Source organism: Oxyura jamaicensis, chromosome 6 (assembly GCF_011077185.1).
Source record: "Oxyura jamaicensis isolate SHBP4307 breed ruddy duck chromosome 6, BPBGC_Ojam_1.0, whole genome shotgun sequence".
Taxonomy (NCBI): domain Eukaryota; kingdom Metazoa; phylum Chordata; class Aves; order Anseriformes; family Anatidae; genus Oxyura; species Oxyura jamaicensis.
Window position 1 is genome coordinate 13,545,657 of NC_048898.1, and position 14,646 is coordinate 13,560,302.

General features: G+C 38.4%; 1 long non-coding RNA gene across 2 annotated transcripts in view; it reads right to left on the minus strand.

The window, feature by feature from the left end:
- Positions 1-72: 72 nt before the first annotated feature.
- The window catches only part of LOC118168742, a 54,314-nt gene continuing 39,740 nt past the window's right edge, over positions 73-14,646 (minus strand). For both annotated transcript variants that reach the window (XR_004751768.1, XR_004751767.1), the window contains one exon: positions 73-278. This is a non-coding gene — a long non-coding RNA (uncharacterized LOC118168742). The remainder of the gene's footprint in view (positions 279-14,646) is intronic.

A 14,646-nucleotide genomic window follows, 5' to 3' on the forward strand; every position in this document is an offset into this window, starting at 1 on the left:
ATTGGTCCATACATCAGCTCTGCAGTGCTCTTATTCTGAGACTCTGCAGCCAAGTGATTTGCAGTGTACTCACATTTCATGGCCATCATTTTCAAGGAATGTCATTTGCCTTGGTATCAGACATTTCAGCTGCGCCAGAGTCCACCCGACTGCTTGTGATAAAGTTCTCTCAGAAAAAAAAAATTCACCAGAAACACGCTCCTAGGATCCCCAAACCTCCGATCTTAGGAAACATAGGATATAAAACCTTGCGTTTACACTTCAAAATACAATAAAAGCTGAGGAGGAAAAGCTGAGAGGAAAATTGTTATTCCCAGGATTCAGAATTTTGACAACTTTGGATTCAGAAATGAAACAGTACAAGTTCCTTGTACGAACCGTCTGACAAACCTTTCCGCCATTTAGAGTGGCCTAGCAAAATCACACTTAACAAACATTTGTACCTCTGAATACTGATTGTCCCTAACCCAGAGAAACACATATTTTAGGCAAACAAGCAAAAGCTACGTAGTATTACTATTTGCAGTGCATTTGCCTCTAGATTGATCAGAGACCCCCTATATTAGCCTCCACAGGGATTAGGACAGGAATAAGAGAAGGATAGTTCTAGCAGACCTGATGCCCTGTTCAACTGTTGCTGCAATCACTGCGGTCCTGATCTTGCAATTTATGACAGAAAGGCATTTGATTACTATCGGTGAGCTCTGCAAGATGCTATTTGCGTGTAAGATGAGGTCTATACTACCAATATGGCAAATACGATGTTTTGTAAATTTCTGGATGGAAAATCAACACTTGTGATGTTTTTCCTGAGAGTATTTTTTCCAGAAATAGTATAAACTCTGTTCCCTATGATACCATGTTTTCTTTTGTGTTTCATCATATTATTGGATACCAGTAAAAGTCCTATCATTGTAAAATATTCAGTTGCAGAGGTAACGTTGTGTCAACGACCTCATGGAACCACCAAACTTGTCTCTATACAAACACTGAAACAACACCCCTCTCGGTCCCTTAAAAGAAAGAAGCTGCTCTAAAAGTAGCAATACGTACTCAAAATTGTAAGGAATTGCAGGACCGCTTCCACATCATGGAAAGAATCTCTATTAAAACCAGTAAACTTCATTAAAAACTGATAGGAGTAGTAGTCCTACTGTTGTGTCAATGATAAATGTCTCAAAGTGGTAAACATTGGGACATGATCTTTATGGAGATCTTTCTTGCATCTGGAAAAATGTTTACTGGCATATTCTGGAGGGTTTTCCATGAAACTTGCCACATACCTTACAGACCGACTCGTTATTGTAACTGCAGACCGTAATACATCTAATGTCTGAGTTAATTTTAGTACTATCACTCCTGCTGCTGCAATGCGACAGGCATCAAATTGTCTTTCTTCTGTTCAGAAAGCCAGTTTTCACTCCAAACCTTACATTTACTTCGTACAGACTAAATGTGTCTGTCTCCCTGGGACATGGGACAGTCCAGAACTTCAGCTGAGATCTTCGTTGTTAAAAATACATCCTTAGAGACCCGAAACGTGACCTTACTATAATACGTTATGGAAGAGTCCTGTGTGATGAAGTGCCCACACACTGAAGGAGACACATTAGCTGGTCGTTGCCATCCTGAACTAGCGGGACACGCACACAAGACCAACAGACTGACCCGTGAAGCCCTCAAGGCACAAAGGAATCCTAAAAGGATGATTGCCATGTGAATCTGAAGTCTCAAAAAGGGAAGGAGTTACCTGTTCTTGCGACTCAGGAAACCTGTCTCTAAAGTGGCTTGATATCTATCTATCTATCTGTATATATAATATTTAAGGGCCAAATATCTTGCAACAATAGCAGTAACAGCACATTTCACATTATACATGAATGTACAGCCCTCCTAATTTCACTTACAGATCCTTAGGCCTGAGGTCTGTCTCCACAACTGGAAGAAAACAGAGCCCAAAGTTGCTGCTGTAATAGCAGCATGGTATCTAGCCCGGTCTTTTTGAAGGAGATGAACTCTTACTTATTTGAGCAAGAAAGAGGAGAGAGACTCCTGGTAGCTATGCACCCTTAAATGTCGGAAGAAGTATCTGTAAATGCTTTCCTCAGTTTTCTTGCTTCTTCATATATCATTTCTAGTGCGGGTTTTCCAATAATCACTGTAAATGCCTGCAACATCACATCTACTCCTCTGAAACAAAGCTGCTTTACCAGAAGGACTTATGTCATCCATTATCTCAACCTGGTTAGGTAGGCACTCTGTATCCGTGACGGGGAAAAACCACACCGCTGAACTCAACTCCTGTTAACATTTTGATGGTTATGAAACACTACTTCTAGTAGGCCCGTTTGCACCTAGGGTTTACCATCTTGCCTTGCTCTTCTTCCTCAGTCGCCAGATGTAGTAGTAGAAAACATAGCAGGAATAGAGAACTTCATCCTTTTGATATTTTTTTTTTTTTTAATTATATCTAGATTGTTTAAGTCATATCTAAATTGTTGAAAAAGCCCTGTTCATCGCAGGAGTTCAAAATTACAGCCAAAGACACTGAGTCACTTAAATGAAGGCAACAGTAAGGTGGAAGTGAAAAAAAAATCATGGTAAGTCTCCTTCCTTAAGACACTTTGTATAAAGAGATACTTCAATCACCTCAAATCTCTGTATCCTACTCAGGAATTGGGTACTATCAATAAAGTATTGGCTGACTCATACACCTCTTTACGCTTCGGGTAAAGGTTAGGTGCAAGTGTTTACATGGGAAGATCAGATCTGACTGTGTTATTTGAGCTAAACCCAAGGAACTTGTACAGGAAATTTCAGTGTGGTATAGCATTTCTCAGATGCTACACTGTAAGTCGGACTCTCCTCCAGTAAAACCCAGTAATTTTCCGATGATGTCTCACAGACACTCAAAAAAAGAGTCCTTGGTGTTGATTTAATGCTTAAGGTAGAGGACACCTCATTAGAAAATGGCCACCAGAGTAAATCCTTCCTGTGATACTTGCCATTAGTCATTACCACAGAGGAAGAAAAAGCCCAAAAAACATAATTAGGAAGAAGGCCAGAGTTCTCTTTTCATTTGTTGCGGGCTCTCTACCTGACAAAGAGGGCAAACTGATGGGGCAGCTACAGAAAGAAACCTGCCTTCCTTCTCTTTACATTATAGCTGTTATACAAAGCTGGAGAAATGCAGTCTCTGACACCAACATTCTGATGTTCTTTGCAAAAAGAAAAAGTAAACATGCACCTCTGTAAATTTCAGCGGTAGAAAAAGTTTAAGAGGGTGCTGTCACCTTCTTCGTGCTATATATAGCTTGGTAAATAAGGAAGAGAGAGTGGGCTCTTGGCAAAACCCTTGGGTATTCTGCGCTCAGCTTCCCCTCTTGAAATAAAATACAATGCTAAGTTTTTCAAGCTGGTTGTTTGATGTATGGCTCTCTTCTACCTCATCATTCCCGTACAATTCAAGAAACATTAGAGAGAAATTCTTCCGTTTAAATCCTCTACTGCAACAGAAGTAAATATCTTACTTTTATAAAACACATTTCTTAAAGATAAAATACAATTCTACAATACTCTTTCAGACAGATTTGCCATAAGTCAGATACTCTTGTTCAAATAATAGACTACGAACCTAATTTATCTTGTGCCTTCAGGAAGTACAGAACTTGCTCTTATTAAGGTGCTCCATTATGAGAGTCTGACTGATACGATTAATTGTTTTTCAGCTGTGCTGTAGTTGTCATTGTAAGTCTTCTCATTGAAGGAAAAGGCAATTAGGGATGAAAGTATTTAAAAAGAGACCAAAATGAAACGATACAGTTTTAAGGGTAGATTGCGATTATGATGACATTGACGTTGTCATTCAACTAAAATAACATAACGACATAGAGCTGCATGGTACTCTGGCAAGGGTGATAGGAACAACCCTATTAAACTTAGGAGGAAAAAATGCATCACTGCCTGATGCTGTAATAATACTTTTGAAACGAGACCGTCTGTTTTTCCGCTTCCCTTATGCTCCTTTCTAACTTACTGATGCAAATAAGAACAAATACATGTTCCTTATTCAGATTACCTGATTGGATCTATAGCTGGATGACTGGGATAACTAGATGTAATTTTCTTACCTTTTGTTTTCCAAAGACAAGCTTTCTTCTAAATTCCAGGGCTTTGAAGATGTGACATCTAAATTAGGGGCGTACCTAATTTTTGGTGTGTAATAAATCCAGAAAAACTAGCTGAGTTCTTCTGTTGCTTAGAGGATATAACTCTGTCATACGTGAGGAAACAGTCCTTGTGCTATGCATAAATATAAATGACTGTACCAGTTGGTACTCTACACCATTAAAGAGGTATGTGGAGGGAAATAAAAGCAAAGCTGTAGAAGACACTAATAATAGCTGTTCCCATTAGAGGTAGACTATGCATTCCATACGGTTTATGTCTCCAGAGGTGTAGATATCCGAGATTTTCTGTAGGTTTTGCCCAAAGCATTGTGAAGTTATACCTAACCATTGCTCTTCATCATATTGTTTCACCAAAGGACTTGCTCACGAGAACTGATGTTTCCAATACTTCCTTGTAGGATTGATTCTGGGTCTTCCTCTGTTTGGTTGTTGACTTTTATTTGACATTTCTGTTTGCTTATTTCTTCTTATTTTACTGTCAAAATTTTTACTAAACCAGGTTTGAGAAACTCAAAAACTGTGATCATTCAAATATTATGTCCAAATGCAACTTGACTTCACCTCTGGATTAGTTCGTGTTGCCTTTAATCGCACCACTTAATATCTTTTCCAGAGCCTTCCCGGAGGGCTTTTTGTAAGAGACAGCAAGATCTGAGCTTCTAATTTTTGGTTTTAATTCTGCTGAAAGGATTAAATACTAAGTCAATAGAGTTGCATCTGAAACTTTCCGTCCTTCCTCCAACACTGGTATCTCTATGAAAGCCAGCTATGCTTTGCTTATTAACTTCCATTTTTCTTCCAAAACAATAATGGAAATGGTAGCAAACAAATGAATCTTACCAGCTGCCCTTACAGAACTTATCTTTCGTGAACTACTTTTATAGAATTTAACATAGCAGGGCCCGGCTCTGACCTCTTTTTTTCATACCGAGTCATACTTCTCTCTCCTCTTGCCCTTTCTACCCATACTTTCCCCAAAGTCCTACTCAAGTTGTGAAGTTAGGCTATTGCTCACACTGAGTAGGGGTCATATAACACATTTCTTAATGCCTAACGGCCTTTCAAGTTTATCAAAATGTATACTTCGGTTTTTTAAAAAAAAACATCTTCCAACAAAGTTTAACGGGCACTGCTACTGACAAGTGTTTCACTCCATATATCCTTAACTTGAATTGCTACAGAGCAAGTAAAAGGGAAATTAGTTGTGACTGCAAAAACACCACGGGACCAATTCGCATCTGACATGAATCGACTTCCACCGTGAGTGTAAGAGTATCTCTATGAATACTGGAGATGTTATTTCATAGGGAATAAAAACGTCTTTTAAAATTATTTTCCTACACCAGATAAATCATTTACAAGTTGGGGGGTAGTATGAAAAGGAACCACATAGCTGTATACAGTTTTTTTTGTGTTTTTTTTTTTTTTTTCCCTAATGAAACTAAAGATCAAAGAGTTGAGGGACAGGCTGAAATTTTATGTACCCTGATTAACAAAAGAATACATTTTAAATGAGCTTTCTAATTATGTAGGGATATAACACATTGATGTAGTGGTTGTTAAATCTCACAAATTAAAAGGCAAAAGCTGAACTGCAACCCAGAGTTTTCAGAGCAATATCAGAGCTTGGAGAATTCATAAACCAAGTAAACCTTCTGACATAACTATAAAGTGTGGTATAAACCCTAGGAAAAAATAGCCATCTTGAAAGGGTAACAGCACTTTTATGAGAATTTCAACTGCACCATGGCAACATCAACCCGTCAAAGCAAATGAAGGGCAGTAAAAGTAAAATTAAAAATGATGAAGGGGACACCAGCTTGCTAACAGCTTTCCAAGCTGTAAAGCTTTCAGATGTTATCTCTTCATTGGTTTGTTCAATCACACATGCCGGTTACCAAGCTTTATCATATTATGTATCTTTCCCATCGCTGCAGGCTGCCAGGTTTTGATGGACCTGTGCACACAAAAAGAATAATAATAAAAAAAATCTATCCCTTCTTGATGCATGCCCCTCTTGCTTTCTACTGCCTTCTTTCCTCTTATTGGTTCTTCTGTACTGGTGCTGGTGGTGACTCCTCCTATTAGCTAGGGCTATAAAAACGATGAGAGTAAGTTCAGAGGTTTCTTGACTACCTTCTCTTCACACTCCTCTCTTCCCCTTGCTCCACCTACATACTCCAGAGTCTGTCACCACGGATTTCAAAACCCTAGCGAGGGGAGGCTGCTCTCACAAGTGTGCCTGTATCATGGCACCTACTGCTTAGATATCCTCTCTTTAAATGTTCTATCAACTGTACAATCAAATAGCAATTTATTGGTTTGTAAGTAATTTGTTGCACTGTAATCAATTTATTGACATGTATTCAATTCTTCAAATCATTTTGAGGAATAACATTTATATATGTATATATATTTGGTGAAACTCATAAGTAGATGCAGAGTCCCACATATGATATGCATCTACTCTGAATCTCATTCCTCCCTATGGACTTTGGTAAAGAACTAAAGGGTTAGTTCCTGTGATTCATTTAACAGAGCCACACAGTAAATATTTTTGCACTGAACAGCCATGGTTTTCTGACTGGGCATTCATTCCTGCGATTCCTCTCATTTTTTTCTTACCTGCAATATGACTCATGCTTTATTAATGTTCTCATTTAAAACAGTATTAGAACAGATAATAATGCATATATGTTTCGTTATCATTACAGAGATCTTATACTGCAAAAGGAGGTGTGTTAAAAGAGAACGTTAATAAAGTTAAAAGTAGAAATCTTGGGCCTTTACCTTTCAAAAGAGAGGATTATTAAATCAAAGATTTCTACCTGCTACATCTCCCTCTCTTTCTGGGCTTCTTGGGCCAGAAAATCTTTGGACTCTTTTATATTTAGTCTGTCATTAACGGAGCAGACTTGTGATTAGGCCATCACATGTACTGTGTAACGCATGTTCTATTTCAGGTTGAAAACAAGAAGGGCTCTGACAATGTTAATGCTACATATGAACAATATTAGATCTGTTCATTTTTTTCATTTCTGGAGGGAGAGATGCTTTTTGATGTTTGGCCAGTCAATGACTACCATGGCAGGAGATGAATAACTATATAAAGAAACATGGTATCAAGCCCAATGGGGTGTAATTGGTCTGTTTTCTTGATGGTCCTATAAGGCGACAGCCTGGGAGCCATGTGAAGGTGTATTAATTATGGACTTACATGAAAAGACTGTGAAGTAGGACTGAAAATTTACAGTAGTGATTCCCAGTAGCATTAGCGGTCCTCAGGCTGAACGTTGCCCAACTGATTTTTGTTATGAAAGATTTTCCTCAGCGAGGCATTGCTTTTTTCCAGTGCAAATTAGGAACAACAACAACACAACGATTTTTTATCTCTACAGTAGTTGACACCTTTTGCATATGCAGTACCGCTGTTCGCAATATTTTGGATCCAGTACTACTAAACAAAATAAGATGTCCCAGTTGACCAAGATCTACTCCTTCACGACCATTCTGCCTCATCAAAAACTTGAGAGCAACTTCTTCATGCTACTTCTGATATTGAGTATGCCCTACCAGCTAGCCTTATCAAACTTTCATGAAACTGTTGTGGCAATGCAGGACTAGAGAATGATCCCAAATATAATTTCTGTTAACAAGTCACTAGAGCTAATAGAGGTTTTCATTCATATCAATATATTCAGATCAAACATGTAAGAAAAACCTACTATAATCCCTATAATCTATCTAGAGGTAAAATTTCCAACTATTGGTACACTCTTGATCATGATGAATATTCTAGAAAGGGTATTTAATGATTCTTAATGAACATTTAATGCATTCAGTGACTGCACCTCCTGCAAAATGCATTTTGAATGTGTTTTTTCTGTTTATCCATCAACTTCAAATTAGATAAAATGCAAACATTTTTTTTTTTTTTTTAACAGAAGCTTTTTGCAAACTTGTCTGAGGTCACAATGATTATTATTTTACAATATGCTTTGAGTAAAATAATAATAATAATAATAAAGTTTATTTAACATTTATGTAAAAATAATAATAATAATAGCTTGCAGATTAAACTTTCCTGATAAGGAAAGAAAAAAGTTTAGTCGAGACCTTTAGTAATCCAGATTTGCTCTTATGCAAGTGCCACCATTTAATGCCTACAGAAGTGAAATACATTTTCAAGTTTGGAGCAATCAAACCTACTTATATGCTTTTCTATATGTTTGCTTTATATTGCTAAACAAGAGGGTTTAACTTCAGATCTGTTCCCTGGGGATGAAACATTTAGAAGGATTGCACTCCTAGCCCAAGTCAACAGCTTTTTTTTCTATTTTTTTTTTCTCCTTGACTGACACCTGGCATAGGCACAGTTTGCCTAGATTATCATTTGTCTTCTGTTTCTAGAGAACAGTTTCTAGGTTTGAACTGTGCAGCTCATGCAGAATTCACAGAACATAAAGTTAATGCAACCTAGACTGACCAGCATGATGAAATTCATCGACAGTGTTGACTTTACAGATAGCCTTATTCACATGGTATATTTTCTACGTAATGTTTGGAGGCCGCACCTCGAGTACTGTGTTCAGTTTTGGGCCCCTCACTACAAGAAGGACATGGAGGTGCTTGAGCGAGTCCAGAGAAGGGCTACGAAGCTGGTGAGGGGCCTGGAGAACAAGTCTTACGAGGAGCGGCTGAGGGAGCTGGGCTTGTTCAGCCTGGAGAAAAGGAGGCTCAGGGGTGACCTTATTGCTCTCTACAGGTACCTGAAAGGAGGCTGTAGCGAGGTGGGGGTTGGTCTGTTCTCCCACGTGCCTGGTGACAGGACGAGGGGGAATGGGCTTAAGTTGCGCCAGGGGAGTTTTAGGTTGGATCTTAGGAAGAACTTCTTTACCGAAAGGGTTGTTCTGTGATCTGTTTCATACAAACAAAAATGACAAAAGGTAACATTATTCAAGCAAAATGGAAGTAATGTCAATGACAGCTGAACCTGAGGAAAAGGATATCAACGGGGAACTCTGCTGGGTTTCTTCATTGCATTTGATGGTTAACATAAGCGTCCCTCTGACCATGGAAATGGGGGGGGGGGAGGGGAGGGAGCACGCGTTTTTGTTAGGGAACCAGCAGGAATACCCTCAGCTCATTTGTCGATCCCTTCAGGATCGAGACAGACACCTGAACCATTTGAAAGGTTAGAGTGGCTATACAGAAAATCATCAACTTGTGCTACATCTGAGGGATAGACACAGACACAAAAAGCTTTCGTTTTGCTGCAAGAAAGCTTGCAGCAATCGGATAGTTTACAGGCTTCTCCAGTTGCAACGGTGTTACAGATGAGATGTAAAGCAACATCTGCTGAACTTCAGGCTCAGGAGACATTGGATTCAGTTCTGGTTTGACTGATTTTGTGTGACCAGGACCTGTAAAATCTAGTACGTGGCCCATGGCAGTCTCTGAATGCAGCATGCTGCCAATTTGGCATGGCCCGTTCATGCTGCTGCAGTTCATGAAGCCATGCATGGGCCTTCAGTCAAGAAAGCTTTGATTTCGATTTCATCAGTTCCTGTCTGTCAGCAGAACATGCTTTTTGTTGCACGAAAGGATGATGGGAATTCTTTGGGGTCATTGCAACACTCCATACAGTCTTCCTAGAAAATTTAAGGACTTGAATGATTTCAGCTGCCAGTACCCGTTTTCTGACTGGTCTCAGGTTGCTATTGCAGAAAGCTCCATAATGGGTCATTCTGTCACTCAGGAGATGCTCCTTGGAGCTTCATTCTAGCTCTTTTCCTTACATCATAACTATTTTATTGTTCTGAGCCACAGATAGAGGATATAGTTGGAGTTCCTGCTTTCTCAGCTCCTGGGGAGACAGTGTCTATGCTGTCTAGATAAGTGAATGAGACTGAGACTTAGATGGCCAGAAACTGGTTTTAGTCTTAAGGCAGAACTACTACTGCTAGACATTAGGCATTACTGGCTATCAAAAAACACATTTATATTTAGAAATACCACAAATTTTTGGTTCTAACACACTTTTCAGAACCTTATAGCCCAAGTATTTCCCCACCAGTGGAACCAGTGCAAAGAATTACATGCTTACAAATGTGGAAAGAAAGAAACAAATCACAAGCATATTCTGTATTCAGTGAGGATTCATTATTCATGCCTTCACACTCCAAATAATAAAATAATTATGATGAATTCCATTTAAGGAATTATTTCTCCCAACAGACATTAGCATATACTTTCTTGCAATTACAATAAGGAACGCTGAGCCCTCTGGTAGCAATAATACCTCACCAGAGCACTGGTGATAGATGGAGACCTGATAGTTTACTTGCATAAACTTTCACCTTTAAAATCAAAACAATTGGAAAATTAATGATAAAAAAATGCAGTTATTATCCTTACTATGTCACATTATTATCCTTATCATGTCATTATCCTAATTAGTATTAACTCATTGGATGGGGGGGGGTCTTAAATGTAAACAAACAGTTGGCATTTATGAGTAGCTCTGTAGCCCCTTGAAACTATGTGTGCATCATTGTAAACTATAAGACATATAAATGACTAATAGACTTTCCTCCATACACACACTGTTGGGCAGTAGAATGAGGTACTAGTGATGATATTTAACTCTCTTTACCTAGCATATCTGCCAAAATGAAAACTGATACTGTGCCTACTCTTGCATTTGAAGAATGAACAAAAAAGTTTGAATTTGGGATTACAGCCATAATTGAGCTTAATGCAGCTGGATAAGGACAGGAATCCCAGTATCAACTGAAGGGAACACGGGACTAGGAGCGCAGGAAACAAGGAGAGAAATTTCTGTGTCTTGTTTCAGCGTTAACTTATTAGACCTGCCTGCGTGACTCTGAGGCAGAGACGGAAGGCCGCGAAGGAAAAAGAGAAAGAAAACAGCTAAAGGATCAGGCTTGATACAAGTTCTGGCACTATTCCTCAAATTTAGGGCAGATTGTACTCCCAGAAATATTTTTCTAAAATATTTCTATAATAATGAAAAGCCCTTTGGACTAGAAGGTGGTAACCATGCTCTCTAAATCAGTTTTAATCTACTGTTTCAGGCACCCAATCCTGTATAGTGCCAGAACAAATCTAGAATGAGCAAGAAAAGAAATTGTCTTCGGGTTATTATTTTTAGGCCTCCAAAGCTTTCTAACTTTTAGGCCAAACCTCAGAGATGAAGGGCTTTTTTTTCATTGTACTTTTAGGAATAAGGATCAATGATTTCCCTTCAATCAAGCCCACGGCTCTGTTTGATTTCATTTTCTTATGTTTTTACTGTGTGGTGCCTTGAGATGTTTGTTTGACAAAGTGCTCCATAAATGGGAATTTTTATCGTTATTGTCATTGCACTTCTTAGGTCCCAAACTATACATTGTTGTCATACTAGCGTTTTAGACTGTCTGATTTTTTCATTGCTGAGGAGGATTGATCAGTCCTGTTACGCTTGCTAGTGGGACCAATATATTTTGTAATTAATAGAGTAGTCTTCTGTAGAGCGCTATGTTGGACTGGGTGCCTTGGCAGAGAGTTATTCTTCTTTACACACAGCTCTGCATTTAGTCTGATAATAATATCATGTCAGTAAATAACAGGATTCCGAGAGCGTTTCTGTTTCTTTGCTTTTTAATTTAGGCAGCAGTCCATCCCACCCAAAAATACTACTGGCTGAGACCTGAAAACACCAACACTTCTCAAAACAGCTATTAAAGTGCTTAATTGAAATTCTCCATCAGAAATAAATATTACATTTGGATTTCTAATATGAGCAAATGATTTGACAGAATAGCTTCTAAAGATGCCATTTGCTGTCTTTTCAAAAATACACAGATTTCACAGTCTTTTTATACTATTCCTCTCATTTAATGCTTACTGCCCTACAGCCTTTAGTCCAAATTCTGTTAAACTGCACAATGCCGTTCTGTTAAACAGCACAAACAGGAGACTGAAGGGGCTCCCTTGAAGTCAAGTTTGGTAAAACAGCCTGGAATAATTAGCTACATGTGCTACAGCAGTCTGGGTAAAACACATAAGGATATGAATATGAAGTATGAGTGTCAGATGATCATGAATATATTCTAAACAAACAGGTAGTGTGATTTAGACCATTGTTCACATCAGTGCTGAGTTTTACTTCATAGATTTGAATGTGATCGCAATTATGCTAGCAGAAGTCCACAGAAATTCAGTTTAAATCGACGCAATAATAGAAGACTGAAATCAAAGTAATAGAACAGAATTTGCTTATCTTTTCTTGCATGTGCATCCTAAATTAGATCTGCTCACTTGACTGATACAAATACATTTTATCACTTTTTATTATTGTGGTGCAACTGGCTCTGAAATGCTACAGCAACTGGAGCTTATTTTTTTTCAGATCACACATAATCCATACTATTTTGAAATAGGTACTCTATTTAGACTTCGGACCAGAGAATTGCTTCAGCCAAGCTATGGAAATTTCTGCCAATTCTCAACTTTTATTGCTAGGGTCAAATTATGATTCCAAAAAGAAACTGTTATTCCCCGTTCCCAAGTTAAATTTGCAAAATTGGCATTTAAATGTAAATATAGTTTATCTTGGTTGCAAAATAAGCACAACTAGTGTTGCATAACAATAAGTACAAAGCCCCAAATGACATAATAGAGCCACTTTCACTGCTGTACTACACATGCAGCTTAGAGCGTGGGTGAGCTACAACAGGAAGTGTTCTAACCACTGACAGACTAGGAAAAAATATGGATAAATCTGGATTAAAATTATTGTGGTTTTTACCTGTCTTGCTACAGAACTTTTTTTTTCTATTTTATAACTAATGGAACATACACTTTACATACTAAAGACAGTAAGTAACTTGAATTTCTACCTTGGTTCCTTTTGGCAAGAACAGATGGAGCTGTTTTCATTTTTCAGCCCTTTAATCCCTCATGCACAAGCTATCATCATACTAATAACTATCTCCATACTTGCAATTCACCTCCTTGCGTGTTGGTTAATGCAGGTCTTCTGGACTCTGGCAACTGTTGCAATGCCAGCAGTGCTTTACACTGCATTATGGGAGTCAACACCTAATACCAGAGAGCTCTGAAATCTCAGGATAGATCTGCAGTCTCACAGACAACCAGCGTGCATATCCTCCTGCAGGATCTTGCATACATGGGTCCCAAAGAAAATACAACTTGTTATACTCATTAAAACCAAATTGTCCCATCATATTATTCTGATTTGGCTAGTCACCTCCTTACTTGGTTCCTGAACACAGGCATGGAAAAAAATCCATAATGCCTAACTTGACTGGAAGGGAAGATAGATGACCCTGCATACTGCTAGACCATGTTCAGTTGTCCCATTTCACCCTGAAATGCACTGAAATGCGGCCAGTAAGACAGACACCAGGGTCAGACTATAGTCTCAGGAGAGATTCAACAGATTACATTTTCAGAACTAGCTACTATGATCTAGATGCCTCCAGATATCATCTCCCTCAATAAGCTAACAACATCTCTTTCTATTAAAATATTTTTTCACCATATAGCAGCGGTGAAAAAGTACACGGTATCTCTTTAACGCAGGCATTTTAACTGTAGTTTATGATAACTCACCATCCTGTAATAACAGCATGAAATAATATGGAAGTAACTATGTTTGCACTTTTCATCTTTCAGTTTAAACATCCTAGAAATTGACAACATTAACAACAACAACAAAAATATTCCTACCCTTTTTGTTGTGCCCCCTGAGCATTCAGTCCACTGGTTATCAATGCATAATGTTCACAATAACTAGCAGCAAGACAGTAGTAAAAATATACTAACAGTTACAAAGCAGCGTTAAGCACTCAACGCCAAGAAATAAAGAACACAGAGGTAAAGAGTCCTAATTACCAAAAATTACTGCTCAGGAAAGAGATACTAAACTGCATTGTTAATTTAGGCATTCACCTTAATGTATAGAGCACAAACAGAAAGAAGATACTTCTAGGAACCCGGCAGTCACTGCATAACTTGTGCAACATGACAAAGGTAATTTGCAGAACTACCAATAAGAACACATTAATACATACTCATCTTGTAAGAAGACCAGTAGGATACCAGAGACGGACTGTTTGTGTCAGTGTTCCTGACAGCTTATGCCATCCCCTAGTTAAGCCATTGCTTATGTACATACCTTCACCTTCCTTAACTTGTACAGTACTTTCAAAATCAGAATCCCACTGCTTAAAATTGCTTTGCATACTTCTGCTGTACTGAGTTGGAGCTCCAGATTTGTTCTAGACTACTATTTTTCCTGTTTATTTCCTTCATCCAGGGCTCACTACAAACAGACAACTCCTTGCTTTGTAATATCACCTTTCCTATGTCTCTGAAACAAGCTTTCATGATAATCAGACACCTATGGTGAGGTATTTCATATACAGGA